The sequence below is a fragment of the Hyla sarda genome, unplaced genomic scaffold, assembly GCF_029499605.1.
Source record: "Hyla sarda isolate aHylSar1 unplaced genomic scaffold, aHylSar1.hap1 scaffold_723, whole genome shotgun sequence".
In the NCBI taxonomy this organism is placed as follows: Eukaryota; Metazoa; Chordata; class Amphibia; order Anura; family Hylidae; genus Hyla; species Hyla sarda.
Genome location: NW_026610744.1, coordinates 115033 through 128598, shown reverse-complemented (window position 1 = coordinate 128598; position 13566 = coordinate 115033). Strand labels below are relative to the sequence as shown.

At 44.3% G+C, this 13566-nt stretch overlaps 2 non-coding genes and 2 pseudogenes across 2 annotated transcripts; all 4 read left to right on the top strand.

Annotated features, from left to right (window-relative positions):
- The first annotated feature begins 2073 nt into the window (after positions 1–2073).
- On the top strand, positions 2074–2206 carry LOC130344605 (U2 spliceosomal RNA; annotated as a pseudogene).
- A 5026-nt stretch (positions 2207–7232) lies between these two features.
- LOC130344594 (U2 spliceosomal RNA) lies at positions 7233–7437 on the top strand (annotated as a pseudogene).
- A 2087-nt stretch (positions 7438–9524) lies between these two features.
- LOC130344636 (U2 spliceosomal RNA) lies at positions 9525–9715 on the top strand. Its single transcript, XR_008883523.1, has one exon. It is a non-coding gene; the product is annotated as a U2 spliceosomal RNA (small nuclear RNA).
- Positions 9716–11815: 2100 nt separating this feature from the next.
- Positions 11816–12003, top strand: LOC130344602 (U2 spliceosomal RNA). The gene has a single exon (XR_008883498.1). It is a non-coding gene; the product is annotated as a U2 spliceosomal RNA (small nuclear RNA).
- The last annotated feature ends 1563 nt before the right edge of the window (positions 12004–13566 follow it).

Genomic DNA, 13566 nt, shown 5'->3' with positions numbered 1-13566 from the left:
AAAGATTCCTACTTTCATTGCTACCTGCTTGCTGGCTAGCCAGCTAGCCAGCCCTGTGGGCCTTGCTGCTGCTGCAGCCAAAAAACAAAAGGTGGTGCTGCTGCTGCTTCTGCTGCTTCTGCTTCTGCTTGTGTCTGGCCGCTGTTGGAGCGTCCAGGCACAGGACTTCTGCTGCTGCTGACTAAATGGCCTCCTTAATTGGATCATTTGAGTAGCCAGCACACCTGTGCAGGTAGGGCATGACATGATAGGCAGCTGCCTTGATAGCGGGTGGGTGCTGAATGTTCCTAATTGACAAAATAAGATTAATGCTTATGAAGAAATATAAAATCTCATCCCTTCCCCAATATCGCGCCACACCCCTACCCCTTAATTCCCTGGTTGAACTTGATGGACATATGTCTTTTTTCGACCGTACTAACTATGTAACTATGTAACATAACATGGGGGGGGGGGGGGTCTCCTGGCTGTTCACACAGGTGTGTCATTGCTGTACATTGACCATGCATTGCTTCTGTGGTATTGCAAAGGCAAAGACAAATGCTTCCAGCCATCCATTGCACTAATGGATTGGTCATCAGCTGGCTGTCTATGTCCCGCATCAATATAGACCAAAGTACAGAGGGTTAGGCTATGCTATTGTGCACCTACCTGATGCATCAGAAGGTGCGAGGCCCTTGCTAAATTCTGTGCACAGACTTTGAGATCTATACTTTAGACTGTATCTAAACCTGCTCCAACATGGACTGACATTCTGGCCTACTTTCAGCCGATGCGACTTGTCTGTCGCTGAACAGTCGCTTTTTATGTATTCAGCACCTATGTATAATGTTGTAAAAATGCTCTAGAAGCTAAAGTCGCAGAAATGTCACACATATTTGGCCTGCAACTTTCTGTGCGACAAATTCAGACAGGAAAAATCAGTATAAATCCTTAGAAAATTATCCCCCAGTGTCTCCATCTGCTGGCGGTATTGAATAAGCATTGCTGCACTGATGGGGTATGCATTAGACGAAAAAAAAGAAGAAAAAGAAGAATAATACGCCCAGAAAAGAGGCGAAAAGGAGAAAAACGTAAAAAAACGTGAAAAAAAAGTAAGAGGAAGAGAAGGGAAAAAAAGGTGGAAATGGGTTTAAAAGTGATTTTGTCGGAGAAATATATATATATATATATATATATATATATATATATATATATATACGCGCACACACACACATATATATAAACGTATTCTCCGTTGAGATATTGCAGCCGCTGCTGTGTCCAGGCCCAGGAGCCTTAGCACTGTGCTGTGATGTCACTCAATACCACTGACATCACTAGGTGTAAACAACATCTCTCCTTTGCTGTGTATGTGACTATGGAGCTGTTTGGTGATGTCGTCTATTATGGCCTTCATAGAAGCAACAGGAGATTGTTGCATCCATCTAGAACCCTCAGAACTACAGTGCTATGATGTCACTCACTTCCACAGGCCTTGCAGAGTGTAAACAACAACAACCCAGCTTTGTTGTGTATGTAACCATAGGGATTTGTGATGTCACCTAGAACCTTCACAGCAGCGACAGCTTTATGAGGAGCATCAGCACTGCTCTGCCTGAGCAGAACCATCACCGCCATAGGTTGTCAAATAACCCGGATTTAACCCACACAGGTAAGTCCAATGGGGTGCAGGCATGTCCTCTATGCTTACAGCTTCCCGTGGGTGTTGGTTTGATACCGTTTGGGGACAGCCAAGGAGGCATCTGCAGGCAACAAAGGTAGGTGTGTGCTTGTGTGTGTGTTTCCTATGCAGATCCTAAGCCCAGTGTCACATGCAAGTAGGAGGAGTAAGAAGGGTTCCTGGCAAATCCGGGTTATGGATTGCATTTAAAAAGGCCCCGTGGGAGTGCAATGGGCCCCTGTCTTGCTGCTTAGCAATAATGGTATGGGTTTAGGTTCTGCTGTGTGTACTGGTGGTTGACTGCCCCCCAGCCCAGAGTGTGCATGGAAAATTGTCTGGCAGCCTCCCTGACAGCAAGCAGTGATAGTGCCCATGAAGGGGACCTTGTTGGGCCCGCCCCTTTCACGGTTATCGCTTCTCGGCCTTTTGGCTAAGATCAAGTGTAGTAATACAGGAGATCTGGTCAGAAGGTACTCGGGTACCCCTCTCCTCGGCCTTGTGGGATCGCCCAGGTTTATTGCCTGGGCTTCACCCACTTGTTGCTATTGGGGAGAGGGCCTAGTCCCAGGGTAACGAGTAGCGATCGCCTCTCAAGACCTTCGGGTGGAGAGAGGTTAGAACCATGGATGATGATCCGGATCCAGGTTCTGTGCCGGCATACGCAAGGATCAAAAACACCGTGAGAGTCATTCTCACGGATGATACCAAAAGGGCGGACGATTTGAAATTCGTAGTAGAGGACGTGCTCGGAGGAGTTTTCGGAATACAGAAGGGCGAGATATTGGCAATCCAGGACTACCCGAAGCGTAAAATTTTTGATGTGACGTTCACACAAAATGGCATCCACAGAGATTTTGTTACCAGAGCTGCTGCGAGTAAAGACAAAAAGCTTCAGGGTGTCCGGATTATTGAGCACGTTCTAGACGATATTAAGCTGGTGGTAGTAAAGATGTATTCCCCTTTCGCCAACCTACACGATGTTGAGTTGTTTTTACAAGTCTATTTTAGTAAGGTTGAGTGCAGAGGAAAAATCATGAACAGCTGTGGCATCTGGACATCTAAGTGGAGATTTCAGGTTACATGCAAAAAAGATGACAGATTGCCAGGGGGAATACAACTACCACCAGCTCGTTTTAAAATAAATAATATGTGTGGCGACCTCTTTTATGCGGGGATGCCAAGCTACTGCAGGAAGTGTCACAGATATGGACACACAAAAGAAAACTGTGAAAGTACATGCAAAAAATGTGGTAGCACACAGCACGAGACAGAGAAATGCACAAGAGGAGGGAGGTGCAATTTCTGTCAACAATTCGGTCACCTTTTCTCCTCTTGTCCCCACAGACATAGGACGGAGCAGCAGTGGCAACCCTGGAGGCAGCAAGGACAGCAACCGGGACACCAGCCGAGGCAAGCAGAGCCAGTGATTACCCCCCCACAAGAGGTAAGCGGTGAGATGGAGAAGGAGAAAGACCCCCCTCAGGCAAAAGGAGGGGACCCTAAAGAGCAGAGGATGGCCAAAAAACGTGCAAGTGGTGAAAAAACTGGCCCCCAGGAGCATGCTGGGTTAAGAGAGGAGCGGACGGCGGCCGAATCCGCTCCTCAGCAACCTCTGGCTCAGGGTCCCCCTGAGAGCGATGATCCGGGTGGAGAGGTGAAGGTTAAAAGGCGGAGGGGCTCCAGAAGACTCTATTCGGAGGCGGTCCAGGGGGAGCCGATGGAAGTACCTGCGGATGCAGGGAACCCAAGTGACGTTCCTCCACAGGTCCCCATAGGGGATACCCCCCCTCCTCCCTGCCAGGAGGAGGTTTCAGGGGTGACCGTCTCTGAGGTACCAGAGACGGAACTAAGTGAACACCCGACCCCTATGGAGGGGCAAGAGGTGGAAGAACCCAATGAGTCTGGAGCCCTGATTGCCAGGATGCCCGAGAACAACTATGCCTCAATCATGATGGAGGAGGGGGGTCGGCTGAGTGATGGTGCCTCCTCTCCTGCTTCCTCTATGCGTACAGTTGAGTCAGATTTTGGGGGGTATGAGGCTTCGGAGGGGGAATCAGAGGTGTAAGACGTTTTCTTGTACATTCCCATGGCTGAGTTGTCCGGTCTGTCCTTGAACGTGAGAAGTGTGAGCGCCAGAGTAAGAAGGGTTGCCCTATTTAATTACTTGTCGGTTTTTGCTGCTTCCGTCCTTTTCCTGCAGGAATGTGGCATCCCGCACAGATTAAATTATAAAGAATATGAAGATGATTGGGTGCACGGTCCATCAGTCTGGTCTGGATCAAATGAGTCCAGATCAGCAGGGGTCGCCATACTTTTTAAAGGGAACGTTTTAATTGAGAGTTTTAACGAAATTTTACCAGGCAGAATTTTATTGGTCAGCGCTTTTATTAATGGTATTAAATGGCAGTTTTTAAATTTTTATGGTTCTCCTGATAAGAATGAAAGAATAAAAATGTTGGAGATTTTACCCCTTTTTATTAACAATTCTAGTCCTCTTGTTTTATCAGGTGATTTTAATTGTATTTTAAGGGGAGAACGCCGTTTTTCGAACGCAGTGAGTAGGAACTATGATAAGACGTCTTTTATGTTAAAAAACTTGATTTTAGATTTTAATCTCACTGATGTTTTTAAAAAATGTAATTTTAACGTACCAGAGGAAGACGGTGTTACCTGGAGCAATGCAAGCTGTAGCTCCAGGATAGATTTTATTTTTTGTTCTTATCAAGTACTGCCTTTTAACTGTGATCTTTTTACCAATGTTTTTTCTGACCATAAATTATTGTATTTTAAAGTTAAAAGTGATTTTAAAAGGAGAACTGGTAGGAATGCCTGGAAGTTAAACGTGTCCCTTTTAGAAGATCCGCAGGTTTTATCAGATTTTATCACCTTTTACAAGGAATGCAGACGAGTAAAAGACCCCAACACTCCCACCAGTATCTGGTGGGAAAAAATGAAACTAAAAATAAAAGAATTTTTTATCCGTGTTGGGGTTAGGAAAGCTAAAGAAAAACGTGAATTTTATAATATTCTAAATACTTGTCTGCAAACCCTGTACAAATTCAGAGCACATGGGATGGAGGTGGAGAAGGAGGTACATGATCTTAAAAAAGAAATAACTAAGTGCCTGGAGCAGAAAGGAAAAGAAATTATCTTTAGGTCTCGAATACAGCATCTTGAGGAAAACGAGACCTGCTCCAGGTATTTTTTTAAGAAAATACATGAAAATAGAAGGTTAATAGAAAACATTGAAGGAGTGAATGATGTACAGGGTATTTTAAAAAAGGTGCAAGAGTTTTATGCGGATCTTTTTAATGTAAAACATATTGATGAATGTTTTATGAATGACTCGTTAAAGGAGATCACCAATTTTTTAGATCCTGTCTCACAGTCTTTTTTATTGCAGAATATTTCAGAGCAGGAGATTTTAGAGACCGTCAAGAGTTTTAAAACAGGTAAAGTGCCTGGGCCGGATGGTATACCCATTGAATTTTATGTTACTTTTTATGGTATTTTAAAAGAAGATTTGTTCTCCCTTTTTACGGAAGTCTTTAAGTCTAAAATCCTCCCAGGCTCATGGAAGAAGGGTGATGTCTCCCTGCTATTCAAAAAGGGAGACCGGTCGGAACTCAAAAACTGGAGACCAATCACCCTTCTGAACTGCGACTATAAAATAATGGCGAAACTGTGTGCTAACCGCTTAAAGAACGTAATCCATAAAATAATTCATACAAACCAAGTCTGTGGGGTGCCTGGGAGGAGTTTATGGGAGAACCTAAACCTTTTAAAGGATGTAATTAGCGACACCAAATTAAGAAAAGGAAAGCTGGCGGTTTTATCCATAGATTTTGAAAAAGCTTTCGACAGGGTGTCACATTTTTATCTTTTTAAGGTTTTAGAGAAAATGGGTATACCTGATGGCTTTTTATTGTCTCTTAGAGCTTTTTATGATAACTGTACTAGTAAAATTTTAGTAAATGGTTTTAAGACACAGGGCGTGATTTTAAATTCCGGAGTGAAGCAGGGGTGTCCCTTGTCCCCACTACTCTTCATTTGCGCAATAGAGCCTCTTTTATGTACAATACGAAAGGATAAGCAGATCCATGGAGTCCCCCTGCCAGGAGGAGGGGGACTAGAGGCGAAGGTAGTGGGGTACATGGACGATGTTGCGGTGTTTTGCAGGGACACCCCATCGCTTCAGAAGACGCTAAAACAGATTCAATATTTTAATTGTGCCTCCGGTTTTAAAGTCAATTTTAACAAAAGTAACATTTTAAACATAGGCGGAATGCCTTTGTATGATGTGCCCGTCCCTGTGTCTGAGTCGGTGCAGATTTTAGGTGTCTCCTTTGACGAGTCTAATAATGGTTTTAATAGCTGGGACTTGGTGGCTCAAAAAATAAATAAGAAAATATGTATGTGGAACATGCGAGAACTTACGATGGAAGGGAAGGTTTTAATTACAAAAATGGTGCTTTTACCTATTTTATTGTATTTAAGTCTGGTTTTCCCACCCCCCGAAATGGTTCTAAAGAAAATAACAAAAGCTTGTTTTACTTTCTTTTGGAGTTCTAAGAGCGAAAAATTAAAGAGACAAATTGTGATAAAACCGAACTCCAGGGGCGGTAAGGATTTTCCAGATTTTAAAGCTTTCCTTTTAATAAAGTTTTTTAGCATGTGTTTTACTACTGTTTTTAAAGATAGCTACTGGTCTTATTTTGTTCGTTTTAATACTGGTTATTTTATGCGGAGGAACGGCTGGTTTTCTACAGTTTTAAGTTGCCCTTATTCTTTGAATTTACCCCCTCAATACATGATTTTAGGAAAAATTTTAAACTTATATAATTTTAAAGGTAAAAGTGTTCAGGATCTGTGCAATAGCAAAAAACTACTAAAGGAAATAAAAGAAACCAGTACCGTGACTCCCATCAAAAATTTTAACGAACAGAAGTGTATACAGATTTGGAAGATGTTGAGTATTAATTATCTTTTTAATTCACAGAAGGACCTGGCCTGGAGCTGCGCACACGAGTGTCTTCCATGCCGGGCATTCCAGCACCGAAGAGGATTATCCAACTCTGCAACCTGCCCGAGGGAGGGATGCCGACAAGAGGAGACCGTGCACCATCTAATATGGACTTGTTTTTACTCGCAGAAAATATGGACAAAGATACTCCCTCTGGTAAAAAGGATAACTGGACTAAAAGACTTAAATATTGCAGTGGTTTTTTATGGTTGCCTGGAATGCCCAACACGGACTCAAGAGACTATTGCATGGAAGATCATAAACTGTGTGAAGGCAGCTCTGTGGAAGGCCAGGAATATTTTATTGTTCAAGCATGAGGTTTTATCTGTGAAGGACATTTTATCTATCTGTTTTTATGAAATGTACCAGTACTATCTTTTAGACAAGAAGAGATTTCCGCTTTTATCTAGAAAATGGTTTTTAAAAGAATGGAATTCTATCTTGTAAAGCCACCAAGTGCCCATTTTATGTTTTAATATGTTGTAAATATGTTATTTATATGTAACTGTATTTATTGACATATTTGCACAACTTTGTCAACATTATTTAATTTTTAATAAAGTTGCCCCCGTAAGGGTAGTCAAGTTAAAAAAAAAAATCTGTTCTTATCAGTTTAATATCTGATACGTCCCCTATCTGGGGACCATATATTAAATGGATTTTTGAGAACGGGGGCCGATTTCGAAGCTTGCTTCCGTCGCCCTATGCATTGACCCGATATGGCAGTATCTTCGGGTACAGTGCACCACCCCCTTACAGGGTTAAAAAGAAAGATTCCTACTTTCATTGCTACCTGCTTGCTGGCTAGCCAGCTAGCCAGCCCTGTGGGCCTTGCTGCTGCTGCAGCCAAAAAACAAAAGGTGGTGCTGCTGCTGCTTCTGCTGCTTCTGCTTCTGCTTGTGTCTGGCCGCTGTTGGAGCGTCCAGGCACAGGACTTCTGCTGCTGCTGACTAAATGGCCTCCTTAATTGGATCATTTGAGTAGCCAGCACACCTGTGCAGGTAGGGCATGACATGATAGGCAGCTGCCTTGATAGCGGGTGGGTGCTGAATGTTCCTAATTGACAAAATAAGATTAATGCTTATGAAGAAATATAAAATCTCATCCCTTCCCCAATATCGCGCCACACCCCTACCCCTTAATTCCCTGGTTGAACTTGATGGACATATGTCTTTTTTCGACCGTACTAACTATGTAACTATGTAACATAACATGGGGGGGGGGGGGGGGTCTCCTGGCTGTTCACACAGGTGTGTCATTGCTGTACATTGACCATGCATTGCTTCTGTGGTATTGCAAAGGCAAAGACAAATGCTTCCAGCCATCCATTGCACTAATGGATTGGTCATCAGCTGGCTGTCTATGTCCCGCATCAATATAGACCAAAGTACAGAGGGTTAGGCTATGCTATTGTGCACCTACCTGATGCATCAGAAGGTGCGAGGCCCTTGCTAAATTCTGTGCACAGACTTTGAGATCTATACTTTAGACTGTATCTAAACCTGCTCCAACATGGACTGACATTCTGGCCTACTTTCAGCCGATGCGACTTGTCTGTCGCTGAACAGTCGCTTTTTATGTATTCAGCACCTATGTATAATGTTGTAAAAATGCTCTAGAAGCTAAAGTCGCAGAAATGTCACACATATTTGGCCTGCAACTTTCTGTGCGACAAATTCAGACAGGAAAAATCAGTATAAATCCTTAGAAAATTATCCCCCAGTGTCTCCATCTGCTGGCGGTATTGAATAAGCATTGCTGCACTGATGGGGTATGCATTAGACGAAAAAAAAGAAGAAAAAGAAGAATAATACGCCCAGAAAAGAGGCGAAAAGGAGAAAAACGTAAAAAAACGTGAAAAAAAAGTAAGAGGAAGAGAAGGGAAAAAAAGGTGGAAATGGGTTTAAAAGTGATTTCGGCGGAGAAATATATATATATATATATATATATATATATATATATATACGCGCACACACACACATATATATAAACGTATTCTCCGTTGAGATATTGCAGCCGCTGCTGTGTCCAGGCCCAGGAGCCTTAGCACTGTGCTGTGATGTCACTCAATACCACTGACATCACTAGGTGTAAACAACATCTCTCCTTTGCTGTGTATGTGACTATGGAGCTGTTTGGTGATGTCGTCTATTATGGCCTTCATAGAAGCAACAGGAGATTGTTGCATCCATCTAGAACCCTCAGAACTACAGTGCTATGATGTCACTCACTTCCACAGGCCTTGCAGAGTGTAAACAACAACAACCCAGCTTTGTTGTGTATGTAACCATAGGGATTTGTGATGTCACCTAGAACCTTCACAGCAGCGACAGCTTTATGAGGAGCATCAGCACTGCTCTGCCTGAGCAGAACCATCACCGCCATAGGTTGTCAAATAACCCGGATTTAACCCACACAGGTAAGTCCAATGGGGTGCAGGCATGTCCTCTATGCTTACAGCTTCCCGTGGGTGTTGGTTTGATACCGTTTGGGGACAGCCAAGGAGGCATCTGCAGGCAACAAAGGTAGGTGTGTGCTTGTGTGTGTGTTTCCTATGCAGATCCTAAGCCCAGTGTCACATGCAAGTAGGAGGAGTAAGAAGGGTTCCTGGCAAATCCGGGTTATGGATTGCATTTAAAAAGGCCCCGTGGGAGTGCAATGGGCCCCTGTCTTGCTGCTTAGCAATAATGGTATGGGTTTAGGTTCTGCTGTGTGTACTGGTGGTTGACTGCCCCCCAGCCCAGAGTGTGCATGGAAAATTGTCTGGCAGCCTCCCTGACAGCAAGCAGTGATAGTGCCCATGAAGGGCACCTTGTTGGGCCCGCCCCTTTCACGGTTATCGCTTCTCGGCCTTTTGGCTAAGATCAAGTGTAGTATCTGTTCTTATCAGTTTAATATCTGATACGTCCCCTATCTGGGGACCATATATTAAATGGATTTTTGAGAACGGGGGCCGATTTCGAAGCTTGCTTCCGTCGCCCTATGCATTGACCCGATATGGCAGTATCTTCGGGTACAGTGCACCACCCCCTTACAGGGTTAAAAAGAAAGATTCCTACTTTCATTGCTACCTGCTTGCTGGCTAGCCAGCTAGCCAGCCCTGTGGGCCTTGCTGCTGCTGCAGCCAAAAAACAAAAGGTGGTGCTGCTGCTGCTTCTGCTGCTTCTGCTTCTGCTTGTGTCTGGCCGCTGTTGGAGCGTCCAGGCACAGGACTTCTGCTGCTGCTGACTAAATGGCCTCCTTAATTGGATCATTTGAGTAGCCAGCACACCTGTGCAGGTAGGGCATGACATGATAGGCAGCTGCCTTGATAGCGGGTGGGTGCTGAATGTTCCTAATTGACAAAATAAGATTAATGCTTATGAAGAAATATAAAATCTCATCCCTTCCCCAATATCGCGCCACACCCCTACCCCTTAATTCCCTGGTTGAACTTGATGGACATATGTCTTTTTTCGACCGTACTAACTATGTAACTATGTAACATAACATGGGGGGGGGGGGGGGGGGTCTCCTGGCTGTTCACACAGGTGTGTCATTGCTGTACATTGACCATGCATTGCTTCTGTGGTATTGCAAAGGCAAAGACAAATGCTTCCAGCCATCCATTGCACTAATGGATTGGTCATCAGCTGGCTGTCTATGTCCCGCATCAATATAGACCAAAGTACAGAGGGTTAGGCTATGCTATTGTGCACCTACCTGATGCATCAGAAGGTGCGAGGCCCTTGCTAAATTCTGTGCACAGACTTTGAGATCTATGCTTTAGACTGTATCTAAACCTGCTCCAACATGGACTGACATTCTGGCCTACTTTCAGCCGATGCGACTTGTCTGTCGCTGAACAGTCGCTTTTTATGTATTCAGCACCTATGTATAATGTTGTAAAAATGCTCTAGAAGCTAAAGTCGCAGAAATGTCACACATATTTGGCCTGCAACTTTCTGTGCGACAAATTCAGACAGGAAAAATCAGTATAAATCCTTAGAAAATTATCCCCCAGTGTCTCCATCTGCTGGCGGTATTGAATAAGCATTGCTGCACTGATGGGGTATGCATTAGACGAAAAAAAAAGAAGAAAAAGAAGAATAATACGCCCAGAAAAGAGGCGAAAAGGAGAAAAACGTAAAAAAACGTGAAAAAAAAGTAAGAGGAAGAGAAGGGAAAAAAAGGTGGAAATGGGTTTAAAAGTGATTTCGGCGGAGAAATATATATATATATATATATATATATATATATATATATATATATATATACGCGCACACACACACATATATATAAACGTATTCTCCGTTGAGATATTGCAGCCGCTGCTGTGTCCAGGCCCAGGAGCCTTAGCACTGTGCTGTGATGTCACTCAATACCACTGACATCACTAGGTGTAAACAACATCTCTCCTTTGCTGTGTATGTGACTATGGAGCTGTTTGGTGATGTCGTCTATTATGGCCTTCATAGAAGCAACAGGAGATTGTTGCATCCATCTAGAACCCTCAGAACTACAGTGCTATGATGTCACTCACTTCCACAGGCCTTGCAGAGTGTAAACAACAACAACCCAGCTTTGTTGTGTATGTAACCATAGGGATTTGTGATGTCACCTAGAACCTTCACAGCAGCGACAGCTTTATGAGGAGCATCAGCACTGCTCTGCCTGAGCAGAACCATCACCGCCATAGGTTGTCAAATAACCCGGATTTAACCCACACAGGTAAGTCCAATGGGGTGCAGGCATGTCCTCTATGCTTACAGCTTCCCGTGGGTGTTGGTTTGATACCGTTTGGGGACAGCCAAGGAGGCATCTGCAGGCAACAAAGGTAGGTGTGTGCTTGTGTGTGTGTTTCCTATGCAGATCCTAAGCCCAGTGTCACATGCAAGTAGGAGGAGTAAGAAGGGTTCCTGGCAAATCCGGGTTATGGATTGCATTTAAAAAGGCCCCGTGGGAGTGCAATGGGCCCCTGTCTTGCTGCTTAGCAATAATGGTATGGGTTTAGGTTCTGCTGTGTGTACTGGTGGTTGACTGCCCCCCAGCCCAGAGTGTGCATGGAAAATTGTCTGGCAGCCTCCCTGACAGCAAGCAGTGATAGTGCCCATGAAGGGCACCTTGTTGGGCCCGCCCCTTTCACGGTTATCGCTTCTCGGCCTTTTGGCTAAGATCAAGTGTAGTATCTGTTCTTATCAGTTTTTCATGCCGGTGTACAGTAACGCCGGTATGGGGCTGGTGGGGATGGGTGCTGCATGGAGGATGCAGGTGTACCAGGGCTTTCCGGGGCTGGTTCTGAGGAATCAGCTCGACGGCTGCCCCGATGTGACCTGTTCCCTCCGGGTCTCGCCATGAGGCTGAGAGGGTCTAGAGCCGAGGTACTTTTGTGCCTCGGGGAGTGGTGACCCCGAGGTGCCGAAACTCACTGGGAGAATAGACTCACTGAGTTGAAGCACGGGCACCATAATCTCTTCACCTTGTGGCACTCACCTCTTGATTCCCGGCCTTCTGGCTAGGATCAGAGAAATTTTTATAGATCCGGCCGGATGTCCGGGCAGTATATCTGCACACATTCACTTATTTATTTCTTTTTTGTCTCACTGTGTCACTTTTTGCGTGTTGTGTGTTCACAGGATTTGTCAGGATGCGGTAGCCCTTCTGGGTGTCCCTCCTGGCGGTCTAGGGGAGGTGTGTGTGGCCATTAGGTTCCGCACCTCCCTGCAAACACCCCGGGTACTCCTGCTTTGGCAGGGTACCTACCGTAATCGGCTCTGCGGGCAGATACCTTGGCTAACGCCAAGGGGGATGCCGGGAGCATTTGTGGTCCCCTAGTAGCTTCGGCGAAAAGGGACATCGAACCTGGAACCTCGCAGGTACCTTTTGGTCCGCAGGCGAAGGGTAAGGTTTGTTGGGGGGCCTCTCTCCTATCGGAGAAGGGCTTGCGATAGACCGCATCCTTTGTGCACGTTTTTTTAGTGTAACACGTTTGCACTTTTTCTTGCACTTTGGGTGAATCGAAAGCACGTTCCTCGGCTTTAGATAAAAAAAAAAAAAAAAAAAATGTACCGAGCAAAAGTGGACAAATTGGAGAAGGATGAAAAGTGTTCAAGATATTTTTTTAAGAAAGTGATTGGGAGAAAGGATGATTTAGTGAGTGTGTATGATAAGGATGGTGGTTTGGTGAGAGGCAAAGCTGTACTGAATGTGGTGAAAGAGTTTTATGAGGACTTATATGCAGTCAAACAGTGTGATAGGGGTTTGGCTGAGGAAGTGCTGGAAGTGATTGATAAGAAGGTAGATTGTAATGAGTATGAGAGTTTAATGAGAGAGATTGGAATGGAAGAAATTAAAAGGACGGTTGATAGTATGGCTAAAAATAAGACTCCTGGAGAGGATGGGTTGCCGGCTGAGTTTTATGTGAAATTGTGGGATGTACTGAAGGATGATATGGAGAGTATCTTTAAGTATATGTGGGCTAATGGAAGATTGGTGGAAAGTATGAAGAGTGGGATAGTGGTTTTGATTTATAAGAAAGGGGATGTGAATGATGTAAGGAATTGGAGGCCGATAACTTTGTTGAATGTGGATTATAAAATATTTGCAAAGCTGATTACAAATAGAATGAGGGACGTGATAGAGCAAGTGATTGGGGAGGAGCAAGTGTGTGGTGTGCCAGGAAGAAGAATTAGTGAGAATTTGTGTTTGTTGAGAGATATATTGTGGGATGGTATGTGTAGAAAGCAGGTGGTTCGTGTGTTGTCAATTGATTTTGAAAAAGCTTTTGACCGTTTGTCGCATGGGTTTTTGTTTAAGGTGCTAGTTAAAATGGGGTTTCCAGGTGATTTTGTGAATATTGTGAGAATGTTATATAAGGAAGTGTATAGTAAGATTCTGATTA